This window comes from Ursus americanus, chromosome 1, assembly GCF_024610735.1.
Source record: "Ursus americanus isolate L20-20 chromosome 1, mUrsAme1.1.p, whole genome shotgun sequence".
Taxonomy (NCBI): domain Eukaryota; kingdom Metazoa; phylum Chordata; class Mammalia; order Carnivora; family Ursidae; genus Ursus; species Ursus americanus.
The window spans coordinates 73,383,528-73,399,299 of NC_142127.1; the positions used below are offsets into that span (position 1 = coordinate 73,383,528).

The following is a 15,772-nucleotide window of genomic DNA, read 5'->3' on the forward strand; positions in this document are numbered from 1 at the left end:
AGTGCCATCTCTTCTAATTTCAAGTTTTTAGGGAAAAAGCACCATGTCTATGTAACTCTCTACCACCACTAACTTTTAGGTGCTTAGCAAATGTTGAGAGGTGATGATCTTTGCTTTGTGGAAGACATGCAGCCCTCTCAATTTGGGCCTTAAGGACAATCTCTAATTTCTAGAAATGGTACATAACACGTTGGGAGGTATCTTCAATCTCTTCCAGAGATTTATGTTATGAAAAGGATACAGCAGAACATGTGGAAATGATTTTAAATTAAGTGATTTAAAAATTTTAAACAGGATTAAAAATGATTTTTTTACAGTTTTTGTTACTATTATTTAAAAATCTTGTATAAGTTTGTCATGATGACAATAAAAACAATGAATATATCAAATAATTCAGAAAAACCAACATTTCATCTGAATTATTTAGAACGTTGCACCAAACTGCTACTTTCCTACGTGTCATATTAAATAATGAACTAAAAAAATCAATAGTAATCAAAATATACTCATTTATGGACTTATCCCCAAACTGAAGCATATTTCCCTAGCAAATAGTACCATCACTGGAGTTAAAATATGTGAACTATATTTATAACACTCACAAATTGTATACTACTTAAAATTGACTTTATTGAATTACAATTAAGAGACTATTGACCTTCTGGATGTTGAGTGCACTTGGTTTTAACTTTAAACAATCAACTCTAGGTCAGTCATTTCTTCAAGTCGATGTCCAGATTTTAATGGATAATTGAAGATTTCAGGTCACATACTCATAAGCTGATTAATTGTGATTGACACAGTCCCTGCTGCTAAAGTCTGGATCAATGGCAAATTTACTCATATCACTAAATTTGTTCATGCAGTGGTTTCCTTTTGTTAAGTACTATCTTTTAAAAAACACACACACACAGCCCAAATGCCCTTCTGGCTCAGAAAACAAGCAGTAAATACTTAAAAGCCTTTTAAATGCCTAATCCGTTACAAAGCAAACTGTACTAAATTGTGGGAGTATCCGCTTTAAGCCCTGACTGACCAACTCCGCACCATGAGATCTAAATGTTAGCAGTACTACTCCCTCTTCTTGCAGCTTCTCAGGGAACTGGCACTAAATATTCCAGAAAAAAAAAGTAAAACAAAAACAAATGCTACATTTTCTCTTATTAAATATTAGGATCACAACCACAATTGCAGCAATAGAACATTATTGATGTGTAGTATGTAAGCTCATAAGATGCAGCAATCATTTTTAATGAGAAATATAATATTGAATAGTGATGAAAGATACACTTTCTATTTCATTTTCAATCTATGCTCATTAACAATAGTGGAGGCTAAATCTTATTTAAGTAGAAATGAATTTCAACATACAGGATGAATGAATCAATTTATACCACAGGTGAAATTCCATGAGATAAACATATATTTACTCGAAGTAAGTAGAAAACTACATATTCTACTGTCTGGGTAGGAATACCTGAAATTTCATGCAATTTTGAATGCTTTAATTCTTTTTTTATTTACTAAAAAGTCACACACCCAAAATGCTATTTTAAAATCAAAGAAATCTGTTCTGAATCTCATTTTACTATTTAATAGAGCAGCTGAAAAATGACTTAAAGATGTGGCCATATGGTGTGAAAATCCAGAATCAAGGAAAGAATGAGATACTATAAACATGCAAAAAGCAATAAAAGGAGGCAACTCTGAGCTCAGTTAATGAAAAGCTGATGATGGAGACTGTCTTTTATTGATGACATTTGAGGACAGTGACTCACTGGTGTTTTCCAAAACACGAATTCTGCATTTCAAGTGTTTGAGAGATTCAGCTAAGTCTCTTTCCCTCTGCCTGGGATTGTTTGTACAGAAAGACTCCATAGAATAAATTACTGAACCTTCCAGCACAGCTCAATTAACTGAATAAAGCAGGGAGAGAAAGCTCCAATCTGGTAGCCACAGAACAGAACCTGGCATCATTTTTGCTTAAAGAGTTTACAAGTGGATCATGGGGCATTTAAAAGACAGCCTGAATTTAAGAGCAGAGATGACAGGAAGAGGTGTGAGCACTCAAGCTCACACTTCATCCTCTGCTAATGTTTCCACGGGAAGTCAGAGTCAGGTGTTTGCACTCTGGAGTCATTTTACTGCCTGTCTTTATGAAGAATTTTGGTGTCTCCACCCCGTTTCCCCAACATCACACATAAGCTGAGCCAAATTTTGTGTTCCCTAGAAGTTCCAAACAGCTCCTTCCTTTAAATACACCTTGGCAACGTAAGTCGACTTCATGTAAGAAAACCTCAGGTCAGTTGATAAGTGATGAAACCATCTACGCCTAGAGAGCTGTCTAGTTCTGACCCAACATGAGGGCTCTGAATTCAGTTATTTGTACATTAATTTATTCAACAAAACTTTTCTGATGCCAGACATTGGAATTACCAAGGCGAACAAAGCAGTCTCTGTTCTGAAAGAGCTCACAGTCTAGCAAGGAAAACACCCTTGCAAACAAAATTTATAATAAATGCATTAAGTACACCAGCCAAGGTGCATAACGTTTTCAGAGAAGACTTCCGAATTGGGGAATGCTACGGGTTCTGCTGAGTTATAGTTTACTCATGTCCACAGAGCAATTTTAGATTTAACTTCTCAGGAAACATGTGGATGCTTTAAAGCATCTGAGACGTTTCCCTTGCATCCTTGAAAATGTGACCCTTCCCAGCCAACCCTTCCTCTTAATTCCAGCATGTGGGTGGCAGAGAGAGATCAGAAGGGACTGCTCTGAGGTTGACTTGCAGAACAAGGAACTTAAGACTCTGCCCCTTGGCTCTCCCAAACCACTTGGTGACAAGACAACAATAAAGGAAGAATAATGCTAACAGTCGCAGGGTTTGCTTACACATTAACAACTAACTATTGCGCTCAACCATACATGATCCCACAGTCAAATAAGTCAGTAGCTGGGGAAGTTGGGAAAACCACAACGAAAAGGCTGAAAGCCCCACAGTGTACCAATGGTGTTTTCATACAAATAGATGACATCCTCATCAGTTGCAAGTGCTGAAAACACAAAGAATGACTGAAAGATAGGAGGGGTGGGCATCTGAGAAAGGAAAGAGATGTTTTTGAGAGTGAGAGGAAATCCTGACACACCAACCTGACCCCTTTCTCCCAAATCTCTAGGTCTCCTTTCAGCTAATGCTCCCTCCTGCCTGGGGAATCTGGCCTCATTCCAGTGGCAGTGCCCTAATGTGCTACACCAAAAATAAAACAAAGGATACCATTCATCTTATTTTTCAACAACTGGTTTCTTAGTTTGGAAGAAAAACTTGGCAATCATAAAGCTAAGTTTTTTATTTTTATATATTTTCTTCTTAGTGTCAAAATAAACTGAAGAGAAAAAAAATTGCCCAATGGTAAGAAAAGAAAAATACACAAAACCCTTCAGAGCTTAGTCGGCCACACACTGCCATTCGACTGACACCAAAGTGTGGAATGCAACACTCTCAAACTCTCCCAGTCCAAAGAGCCGCCTGCCTTCTGCTTCCGTAAGATGTGGCTACTTAGGGAAATTCAAATAGGCTCCCAGTGTTAACTATGTTGCATATTTACTTTAATCAAAGTGACATTTCCCAGATGGTGTCATCCAGAAAACCTCATCTGAAATGGGGAGCATAAGAGAACTAAGTCGCACATTCCAGGGAAAATTGGATACAGGTGTTTCCCCATTTTAAGATGACTCAGTTTACGAAAATACAGAACTATGAAATGGATGCACTTATGGCCTGAAAACCACCATACCTACCACCTTGGAAATGGGTACCTGGGACCCAAAATGGGTACCAGACATCTGTAGGAGGGAGTGAATGAGTAAATAATAACAGCTCTCCAGGACCAACTGCAGAACCCTAACTCTCTCGGGGATGAATTCTGAGCCTAGTGTTTTGTGTTCCCGGACGCCTCCTCTGCCTGGGAGGAGGAAAAGTGAGCAAATGTGTGAAGCATGAAGCTGTTCTAAGGTGCCTCTGAAAATTAGTAAACCTACAGGAACTAATTCACCCACTATACCCCATGTTGTAAACAAAACAGCTTCCTTCATGGAGGCTGAAGCACAGTGATGACATTCTCTTTAATAATTCAATAACTGTGATATAGGCTATGAAAGAAAGGACAGAGAAGCATGATGGAGCATATAACCTAACCTGGTGGTCTTACAAGACCTTTTCAAGGAAACGTCTCATTGCTTCAGAAACTAGAGAACAACGTGTAAAAACCATGAACTGTAGAAAGGCCAGACCTAAACCCGGTCCTACAACCTACCAGCTGTATGGCCTCAACGTAACCTCTCTGAACCTGTTTCTGAGCCTGTATATCAGGAATAATATCAATCTCAGATGGATGTTGTGAAGATTAAATAAGATAATGTAGGAGTCAAATAACCCACATGTATTCAGCGCCCAGGTGCAGGTCCAGGTTCGGCCAGGCCTGAAGCTTGTACAATGTTGAGTGCCATCTTTAAGAAAAATAATCATATGGTGACAGATGTTACTGGACTTGCTGTGGTGATCATTTTACAACATATACAAATATCAAACCAATACATTATACAAGTGAAACATAATGTCATGTCAATCAAACCTCAAAAATAAATGAAAAATAAAAAATAAGCTCATAAGTGAATTTAGAATCAGAAAATAAATCACAATAAATTACACATTTTTAAAAGCAGAGAAATATTATCATTATTTTAAATTCCTAAAAAAATAACATGACATTTTTATGAATTATTCTATAATACTTCTCTACATGTTTTCCACATTTTTATGGCTGCATACCTTTTGATCACCTATTCAAATGACAATGATTTGTCATTTATATAAAGAGACTATAAAGCGAATTCATTCTTTTTTCTAGAATGGTTGATAGAAATCCATTTATAATTATTAATGTTTGAAATGCAACTTCCCACACAGGCACACTTGCTCTTTGTAGTTCTTTTTTTTTTTTTTTTAAAGATTTTATTTATTTATTTGACAGATAGAGACAGCCAGCGAGAGAGGGAACACAAGCAGGGGGAGTGGGAGAGGAAGAAGCAGGCTCATAGCAGAGGAGCCTGATGTGGGGCTCGATCCCATAACGCCAGGATCACGCCCTGAGCCGAAGGCAGACGCTTAACCGCTGTGCCACCCAGGCGCCCCCGCTCTTTGTAGTTCTAACAGAGATTTGTTTCCTCCAAAAAACAGGAATTTTGAGCAGTTCTATTTCATATGATTATCATGAAAAAAGGAAATAACCTAGTGGATTTACAGTTGCATACACTACATGAACACATATATTTCTGCAGGACAGAGTTTCTGTTTTGGATAGGCATTATTAAGAACCACATCCTTTGCTTACAGTTTTATGCTACTAATAATTGGAAAGATTTTCCACAGACTAGCCTGTTTTTCCTCCTGAATCTTGTTTTTCCTCCACAATTTATGTATTTCTGGTGCTGGCACCAGAGAACACATTCATTTGTGACAACCCTCTGGCCCTGCTTTGTGGTGAACCATCACAGAGGGTGAGAGGATTCCCGGAGGCCATTCCTCCACTGGAAGACTTGGCACTAACTTAACTATGTATGGAAGGGACTATGAACCACATACATACATCCTGCTAAATCCAAATTATTCCCAGCTCAACTTCCCCTGTAACTGGGTCCAAAAACGCCCATGGCCACTCCTAGAACCAGCTATGTAATTTGTGGGACCTGGTGCAAATGAAAATGAGGGTCCTCCTAAAATGATTCGGAATCTCAGAGACAGCAGAGCACTTATGCCAAGCACAGGATGCCGTGCCGCTGCCCAGGCTGCACACCCGTGAAGCTGGCCCTGGTCACTCTACTGCCACCAGTCAGGAGAGGACATTTAATGGAGAAGTATAATTGGAAAGAGACAGCAGTTTCAATAGACTATGGCTAAAATAGCATGCGTTTGCCAGTTTTACAAAATCATACAATCTTATGAGCTTATTGCCTGGGCCTGTCCCAAGCCTCACAAGGGCTTCATGCAAGTGATGGTACCTGTGGCTTATGTGTCTTCAGCATCAGGGGAAATTGGCAGCACTAAAACATAGTAGGTGCTCAATAAATACTGTGAACGACGCCTAAGAGACTGTGCCGTCTAGCCAACAAGACAATGAGAGATGAATAAAACACTGCCACAACTCAATGTGTCAAGTCCAAAAAACATTACTGCATAAAATGTGGGGATGTAAAATCACAACAAAAGAAATAACCCAAGTGACTCTATCCAGTCAGGCAGTCAGTTCTGGGGTATCGGCTGCACAAGCCAAACCCACCTGGTCCTAGCTGCAGTTTTGGCACCATCTGGTGGCAATTTTCCTCCCTGATTTAAACACCGAAAGGGACTATTTTAGATCTGGAATCGTGGCTGACTTGGCTCTTTCAGGACAGTGGGAGTGATTTAAGGAATCTCCTAATTAATTGTAGCAAGTTTTGTGCCTCAATCTGAGAAATTCAGTGGGGAGAAATCTAAGGCTGTGAGCTTCATCCTCTGCTTCCTTGCTCGATGAGGCAGGACTGTGTCCGGTAGCACAGAGTCAGGCCTGCATAGGAGGCAATGATAGTCCAGGGGAAGAAGCTATGAAACTAGATGCTGATGCGTCTTCCAGATACAGGAAGGAATAAATGGGCAAGAATTCAGTATATTCTAACTGTGTAAAAGACAGATCTGGATGAAATTTTAAGTGAGAAGAGAGTGTAGAAGTATTGGAAAGAGTCTAAGGTCTGGAAGAAATGTCAGGATTCTGAGGTGCACTATCCTACAGAAGCACCATAGAAGGGGAGGATCAACCAACTGGATGTCCAAATCTAACTGGATCACAAGAAACTACAGACAAGAGCTGACTAGGCCTAAGAGGAGAGGCCTGGAGCTCTGAGGATCTGGGTTCAAGGGTACTGTGTTCAGGGTTAGAGCAGCGACATGAATCTACAGGATATGAGATATGGTAAGAAGAGGCTGCTGGTCGACCCAGTGGGCTAAAAAGAATGTGGGGAATTTTATTACTTTACAGGCACCTACTCCAGAGAGTTGGGATAATCACATTAGAGCACCTGACACTTACTAGGAACTCAATAGAAGGTAGCCACAACTAATGATGCTAAAAGAGTTCACTAAAGACTTCTGTTCCCATCTGTTTCTATTTTATCTTCTTTTACCCTTGTGAAATATTGGTGTGGATATGTTGAAGGAAGATGAACTATGAAACACAAGTTTGGGATAGCGAGTAATACCAATTACCAAAAATTTCTTTACACTCACTAGAAACGATATAGTTTTATAACAGTAGGTCATTACTAGACTATATCAGTAACAATGATGACTTTTTTCCAAACAAGTTGGTCTCCATGAAAATATAGGCAGCTAAGAAGTTAGGAAACAGTGTCTGGCTTCATATGGGGTTTCCTAAGAAAAAGCTAATAGGATGCTACACAGAAGCTTTGGAAAAGGTGTTTGGCTGGGAGCCTACCATCAGCTAAAAAGTATCATCTACCTGACAGGGGAAGATGGGTACAAAGGAAAGACACATAACAATTATAACAGAAAAGAATTTAAGTTTTAAAATTATATTAGTCTACACTTTTAATTGTAGAATAAGCTATTACATGAAAGGCATTCATTTGAAAACTCCTCCCGATAGTTTACCATAATACTTCTCACCCTACCCCAGATCAATATTCAGACTCCCTATTAGCTGAAGGAACAGCTAGACTGTCAAAGGGAACATAGGAAATAATGAAATTTTGAGAATAAAATGTTAATGAGAAAAGGAAGGTGAGTAATCTTCAATGGGCTGTTTTTAATTAAACTATACTCAAGCTGAATATTTTCTGCCTTATTCTCCCTTCCTTCAATTCAGTCTACTGAGAGATTTATTTCTGACAGGATTCAGTCAGGGAAACAGAAACCCCATTAAGTATTTCAAAAGAGATAACATAAAAAATTGGTCAACCAAAAGTTGTTGGAGAACTAAAAGAGCAAAGACAGAATACGGTGCTGCGGACCCACAAGGGCAGGCAGCAGTACGCCCTAAGGCTGCAGGTACAAAGCGGGGAGGCTGGGGCTCTCAGAGCCTAGAAGCTAGAGGAGAGCCCTTGCCAAGTGCCCAGAGCCGGGGCTCAGCGGCTGCGGGGGCTTCTGAGGAACAGGATGAGGTCTGTTCTGAAAGTGTCAGGAAAAATGCTGGAACCTGGAAGCAGGAGCTACTGTCAGTTCAAGAGTCACTGTTGCGGTGGGGCTGCCAGAAGCAGGGTGCAAAGAGGAGCGCACAAGCCCCTGTCGTCCTGCAAGTCTGCAGCCTCCCCATCCAGCACCCCGGACTGGACTGGCAGAGCCTAACAGGAAAGCAGCTGGCCAGGAAGGAAGAGGGCTTGCAGAGTTCCAGAGGTATAAAGCCGCGTATGGAAGGGTGGGCGTGTGGCTGAGAGACAATAGCTGGACGACGCACACACTACACATTTAGAAAGAGAAATTTATTCCATGTTTAGGTCTCTGACTCACATCTTAATTTACAACAAACTAATTTGCCTCAAAATACTGCAAACAGGGACAAAAGAAGTGGTGGGGTTATCCAATGTCAGACAGAGTCCAACAGAACCACACTCGCCAGGACCTTTTCTTATGCCTTAGAGAAGTATTCTCATTTTGTCCTAATTGTTCTTACCTATGAAAAATGGGCTCCTACGAAGCCATATACAGGCCTGCTTAAAACAATAAGCTTTTCTAACCCCCGAGCACAACATACTCCGGGAGCATGGTCTGGATGCTTATCAAACAAGTTCCCGAGCTGTTCTCTGAAGTTTCTGGGCAAGTACAAACAACAGAGTCAAATAAATGCCTTTTAAAAGCAAGGCAGTGGAGCACGTACCCTGTCAGTGAGATCCTCATATCCCCACAGAATAAACAGTAACATGAGAATATTTATACTAAACAAAATTGTATATCAAGCCTGCTTTGGCTCAGCCAGAGGGAATGATAAATTCCTTGCAGATCTCTCATAGAGTGGTCCTTTGTGGGCCATGGACGCCACTTCCAAGACAGTACAAACCAATTACAGAGCAAGTCTTTTCATTATGTTGAAGAATGAAAATATCACCACCACCCCCCGCCATTTTGTTTTATTTTGCAGTTATATTTTAGTTAGCCCACCCCCTGCCCCTTATGTTGAAATAATTTTAATTTATTGTTGAGTCAAGCCCAAATTCAGGTTGGAAACAAATGACAGCCCTCCCCGCAATAATGACATCAAGAGTCCTTATCACCCTCATAACCGAGCTTTCTGCTTTCCTTGTCCTTCTAAGAAACTAAACGTTTAAGTTTAAAGTGGGATAGAGGAAAAACACCAAAGAGTTGATAAACTGTAAAATCTATTTGCCCACATGGATTTTGTTCTATTCACAACTGGCACAAGTCACAGGCAAAGCCCTCTGGTAGGAGCCGGAGGTTAGACAGACTAGGAAGCCGCACTCCATACAATGTCCACTTTGTGGTCCACTGAAGAGAAAAGTACTGCCGAAACATTTCCACAAACTGTCAGTTTGTTTTTAAGAGGCCAGTAGAGAGAAGGTTAATATGAGTCAGGGTATTTCTTAGCTCATTTTGTCAGATTTTCTCAACCTAACTTGGTAATCTTTAGTTGTTACAGATCCATTCCAACTACTTCCGCCAGCTCCCTCATAGAAAGAGCTAGTGATACATACTGCATCTGTCCATAGGGTAAACCTTCAGGAACTCACAGCTGTTTCAGATTTTCTAAAGAACCACGGTGGGGCAAGGGAGATGGGGAAGGAAGAGAGAAAGACAATGGAAAGAAAAGGGGAATTAGAGTATGAACGGGAGGTAAGAAATGTGATTTTGCTGGTTTTGAAAATTATTTATTTAACAGAAATAGTAAATTATTGCTTTTAAATAGACAGCTGAATCAAAGGCCAAATTTAATTAACTCTATTTTAAACCATTAACTAAACCTCACATGCAGTGCCAGAGTCCATCATAACAGATTAAAAGGGAAAAAACAGTCTTATGTGTTTGTATACTTCAACAGATATTAGAAATTTGCCAAGATTTTCTTTAGAAATTATCTTACTCACATGTTTTAACTCTGTAAAATTTATATATACTTTTTTAGTAATTAATTGTGGTAAAATATACATACCATAAAATTTACCATTTTAACCGTTTTTAAGTACAGTTCAGCAGCATTTAGTATTCACACTGATGTACAACCATCACCACCATCCATTTCCAGAACTTTTTTCAACTTCAAAAACCAAAACTTGGTACCCATTAAATGGGTGTTTGGCTTTATGTAGGCCTTACTTGAAGCCAGTGGCCTGGAATGGAGTGATAGGAACCTGAAGAGGCTAATTCATATAACCGGCAAACCAATCAACTCCTCCGACAGCCCCAAATGACTCAGTGGCATCAGGTGCTTTTACCCTCTCTCCTCTGTTTACTCTTGATGCCCAAAACTGAACCAAAGCTCTACAACAGATCTGCAAGAGTATGAATAATATATTCGTTTCCGCACTACAGTCTACCAAGTATTTCCATTTTATTCCCCCAGAATACAGCCCTTGATCAAGGCGGGAACTATTTTCCCTACTTAATAGGTAATGGAACTATGACTACATGGAGGGTGAGAGCAAGGACCAAAACCCACGTTCTCTAATCCAGTGCTCACCCTAGTAGGCCATGTGGCCTCTACCAAAGTAAGAGAAGAACGAAGCGTTTCTGCTTCTCAGCTCTCACAGACTGAGAAACTGGCCCATCTAAATGGACAGCATTTGCTCTCTTCACCACAGCAATTAAACTTTTTTATGACTGGAAACCACACTCAGTCCACCATTTCTCTATCTTTGTTGTATTTATATTGACAGTGAAAAGAAAACACCCACAGAATCACAATTCTGGAACAAAATTAATGCAATCATATTCAAGAGTCAAATGTAAGTTAAAAAAAAGATTGGTGAATAAATTCTATAAAAAGATTGAGTTCAACCTCTTTTTTATTCTTTTACTCATTAAAATAAATTCACATTATCTGTTCTTACTAGACAAGACTATAATCTTTCTTGCTAAACAAAATCTATGGAAAAAATTCATTTCTTTGTGCCTTATGGAGAGAAAGCACCTTGTCCTAAAGCAATAAAAATACTAAGGATTTACATAAAATTGCCAGAATCAACAAGTGGCTTCTTTTAGTTCACAAAGAGGCTACATATTTTGATTTCTTTCAAATAAAATTCTTCTACTGATACCCTTCTCTTTGCTCAAAAGCAATACATTCCCTAAACCTTCAGATTTTCCATTTAAATTCCAAAAAAGATAAACACAATTCCTTGAAGTCATGCCCAATACCACCATTCCATCTCCCTATATAAACATTAAAAAATTAGACAAGTCTAGCTTTTGGAGTTACCTCTAAAATGAACAATAGGTCATCAAAAAAGTAGGAAGGTAAAAACAGACAATCATGCTTTGAAAAAGGAATTTTATTTTCTAATTCTCCCCACACTTCAGTCACTTATTACTTGATCTTTTAAAGTGTACGTTTTAAAAAATGATTACTCAAAAACTGAGAATTGAATACAGACCTTGGGAATAAAGAGCTCAGGAAAATCAAGTAAGTTGAATCCATTTTTAGGTTTGTTCACGATCATTAAGGGTAGTTCAGCAACCATGGCCATTTTATCTATCCAATTCAGGAAGCCTTCTAATGTACACAAGGACATCAACTTGATACAGAGTAGGTTCTCATGAAGTTTTAACAACTAGAATACCTTAGGGTGATTACAGTCTATACACACCTGTTTTTGTTGAACAGAGAATTTTCCACCACACAGCTACAACCAAGCTCTTTGTATCCTCCTTTCATCTTCATTGACCAAAAGAAAACTTTGTCATGATTTTAAATTCCTTAAAATTTAAGTGAAGCCTTAGATTGGATCACATGAAAATACCTTCCTCCCCATAACTTCCAGAATTCCCCAATACTTTCTTTTATAGCATATTCGGCACAGTTCTTGCATTCTTGGGGTGTAAATCCCAATTAATGCTCTTCCCATAGTATCAATTCCCTGATCACTCACCAACTTTTTAACTTGAGCTTCTATATAATGAGGATACATAAGAAAAATGATCCCAAGGTCACTGTAAGCCATGTATTGAGAGTCTTCTGAGGTTTCTGTAGCTTCTGGGTCTCCAAAACGCTCTACATTGCAAGCTATCTCAATTTTCCCTTCATGAGAAAAAGTCATTGTTTGGACACCCTTAAATCCATTGGCATTTGAGCCCCGAATAGCACTCGGGATTTCTTTTCCCAAAGCCAAGTCTTGAGAGTCTATGGTAACACTGCAGCTCATCACATATGGACGATGCCTACATCATTAGAAGAGCGAGTTAATCAAGCAAAGCAAAAGCCTCATTTTTGAAGAAGCCTCATTTTTGAAGATTCTATCCTTTAGCCAATTTCAATCCAAGGAACTTCCTTTACTTTATTTAAAAACAGTCAAATATTCCTCATTATCAACTCCACAATTTTCTAAAGGTCATTTATTTGTTTGTTTATATATAACAGAGCTATATTTGAGCTAAGGCAGATACTTTTATCTACTCTAAAAGTACCTGAAAGACACTTTTTCTAGAATAGTTAAGAAGAGCCCAGACCTTCCAAAATATCAACAGAGAAAGGAAAGCACACTTGATAACTAAATATCAACAGCAGCAAAAACCCTTGGCCTTTCATGCATGTCCAAGACCATTTCCACACAGGTTGAAATTCGGTGCCAAGCCTCAGGGTCAGGGGCATAGGAGTAATCACACTATGTACCCATCCTCCTCCCCAAATATACACCTGTCACCACAGAGTTACGTTAACATCTGATTCAAATTAATCTCAACAATAGTCTTGACTAGGAAAAAAGGTTTCTAAAAAGTGACATAAGGCCTTGGAATTGGGAAGGGCAAAGACACTTGTGTCTCATGACAATGTGGATTTGGCAGGCTTTGGAGTATTATGTATACCTTCTTCGGTATAACCTGTTGGAGGCACCTCTTTCTTCCTTTTCCAGCTTCCCAAGGGACTGGGACTGTCACTGCCACTCTAGAGTCCTGTTACTCTAGAGCCCAAGGGCAAATGTCCCGATTTTCCCTGCCTCAGGGATGGTGTAGCTCATGTTACATAAATAGCCCTGCTCTAATTATAGTTTACATTATAAGATGGACAACTTGGTTAAATTAGCATTGGTATAAAAAGCTTAGGTTTGCAATTTCTCCATTTTGGGGGAACTTAACATTTCTAAAAGCAAAGTTAACTAGAGATTGATGGGGGATAAAAGGCTGACCTCATCTTCAGCATATGACAATTCCTTAGCTACTACTTCAACATTATTTTACTGCCATCGCCTTCCCTTGCTACTTTCAAACTTATTACTCATGATGTCAGTCTCCATCAGAGATATCCTGCTGAGTTCACTTTCTCCCAGACAGCCGTGGTTTGGGGGTTTTGCTGCCTAGCCTGTGTACTTTCATACTAATAGACGTTTTACGGAAAATCAGCACACGGAAACCACATATCATCTTTTTCCCACACATGTACATAATGAAACATTTCAACTCCCGAAGCTGGGCCTCCTCCTACTGGGAATTCTGCAGGAATGAATCAGATTACATTTCTCCATAATGCTGATTTCAAAAAAATTAAATTTCCTAACAGTCAATACATCTCTCTCTCATAATTTCATATACCAATCACTTACTCTAAATATCTTTGAGAATTATATCGGTTTTAACATATCACAGAGTACAATTGGAAATTTTTTTGTCAATGCTAATGTCATTCATTAACAAAATATCCAAGCATGGTTTCTCTCTCCTCTGCCCCTCAACAGGTAATGTTACAAATAGTCCTATTTCCTCAAAGCTGATATACATACCCTACTCTGACTCAAGAAGTGGCCTCATCTTTACCATATTCCCAACAAATAGTTGGATCACACTCAGATTTTACTAAGGAGTATATATGTACTGGGTTATAGTAAGAACAACTATTCAAAATACATATTGTGCCTATTGTGCTTTGCTATTCTAGAACTTTGATCTGCCAATCAACATTCAGATATTCACATGTAGTTTATCCCACTGGGGAAGCAAGTTTCCTTTTTTGTGTTGTTGTTTTTAAGATTTTATTTATTTGAGAGAGAGACAGAGAGAGCACGAGCAGGGATGGGGGTGTGGGGAGCAGAGGGAGAGGAAAAGGGATAAGCAGAGTCCCCACTGAGCACAGAGCCTGATACAGGGCCATTGGGTTCTATCCTAGGGTTCTGAGGACGTGCCCTGAGCTAAAGTCAGATGTTTAACTGACTGAGCCACCAGGTACCCTAGGGAAGCAAGTCACTTTCAACAGAAATTCCTTCATAGAAACCCAGTGCTCTTCCTTCCCACAGTACAGTGTGGCATGGGCCATTCCATTCCGTATAGCCATGGGACTTTTCCTAAATCTCCCACCCAGTAAATTCTAAAGGGCCTTTTATCACCACATGCCTAATAACTACCCCTATCTTTTTTTAAGAGAGTGGGGGTGAGGGGCAGAAGGAGAGGGAAAGAGAGAATCTTAAGCAGGCTCCACACCCTGAGCAGGGCTTGATCTCACCACCCTGAGATCGTGAGCTGAGCAGAACTCAAAAGTCAGCGATGCTTAACTGACTAAGCCACCCAGGCATCCCAATAACTATCTTTTCTAGAATTTGTAAAGTTGATCATTTGTGCTAATAAATGAATTCATTGCCTAAGATAAATTATTAAAAATTTAAGAAGTTTAGATGTTAAGCCTAAAGTGCTAGAGTTCCATAAAGGATACACTTGTCCCAACACTGATTTACTTAATTAAAATAAAACCCTATTTTAAAAATTCCTACAAAAGCATAGTTTAAAGTTAACTCTGAGAAAAATAAAATTAAACATCAGAAATAGCTTTTACATTCTTTTTAACTAAAATAAGAGGTAACCACTTAAACAATACAGAATGATCATTTTTGTATATGCCCTTGTTATTTGTATTTTAAATTACGTTAAACTTTAGTTACACAGTAATTTATTTTGTTTTAGTGCTTTACCTTATTCAAGCAGTGAATACAGAGACATTCAATGAATCTGAGAAGTTTCTGAGCTAATCAGGTAGTAGTTTCTTCCCTGTGGGGTTATGAGGCCACGGCCCATTTCTCCCTTGAAAAAAAGAGCAAGAAAGAGGGAGAAAAAACAACAACAACAACAAAAAACCCTGCTTTCTGCACAAAGGCATGCTTTCCAATTTCCTCCACTTAATCCTTCCCAAGTCCAGCACCAATATGGTGATCCAATTCTGAAGAATCAAATTCTTTAAATTCGCTTAAATTCAGCAGTCCCATTGACCTTATTCAAATGCTGAATTTGATTTTTTATGCTAATTTAAACTTAGTGAGAATTTTTAAATAAGGGAGATAATTAATCCCAGCAAATCGTATTTCTAGTTAAATGTCACAATTAAAGTAATTTCATTTTTTGCTCTAAAATTAGAAACCTGATGTGAAAGTTTGTTTCTCAGTTTGCGGTTTCGCTCCGCTCCTGCCTCCCGCAGATTGGCACTGGGCTGCTCTGGCGGCAGCATGAATCTCCTCACTGCAAAGCTGAAATTCCAATTTTATTCCAACGCAACTGTCAAAACGCCCTGAAGCAAG

General features: G+C 39.1%; 1 protein-coding gene across 1 annotated transcript in view; it reads right to left on the reverse strand.

Annotated features, from left to right (window-relative positions):
- Positions 1–15,772, reverse strand: part of FTCDNL1 (formiminotransferase cyclodeaminase N-terminal like) — a 114,427-nt gene that overhangs the window by 66,633 nt on the left and 32,022 nt on the right. The gene's annotated exons all lie outside the window — the stretch shown is intronic.